This window comes from Lottia gigantea (assembly GCF_000327385.1).
Source record: "Lottia gigantea unplaced genomic scaffold LOTGIsca_54, whole genome shotgun sequence".
In the NCBI taxonomy this organism is placed as follows: Eukaryota; Metazoa; Mollusca; class Gastropoda; family Lottiidae; genus Lottia; species Lottia gigantea.
In genome coordinates, this window is record NW_008709848.1 from 1,424,723 (window position 1) to 1,425,100 (window position 378).

The following is a 378-nucleotide window of genomic DNA, read 5'->3' on the forward strand; positions in this document are numbered from 1 at the left end:
ATAGCCTATATTTTCTTTGTTACATCGTACTATTTCCTTACGTTTATTTATTAAACATGTTTTCTAAGTTACTTTTGATAAAGAAGCAAAAAAAAATGACTGTTTGGATTTTAGTTACCTAAACTCGTACCAACTACGGGACTAGAATGCTGTTGGTTACCAATGTTCAACTCACGGCAACTAACGAACAGTGGTGAAGGTTGAGCCGAATGCTCTTAGTTCTTCAGCTTCTCAGAAATAAATACTATTCCAGGCTTTGCATAAGACCGAAAGTGCTGCAAAGACACAGCTATACTAGGCTCACTGTTACGATTTCTAACTACCATTTTTATACGCCCACACGTAAGATGGGCGTATATTGTAATCACCCCGTCGGTC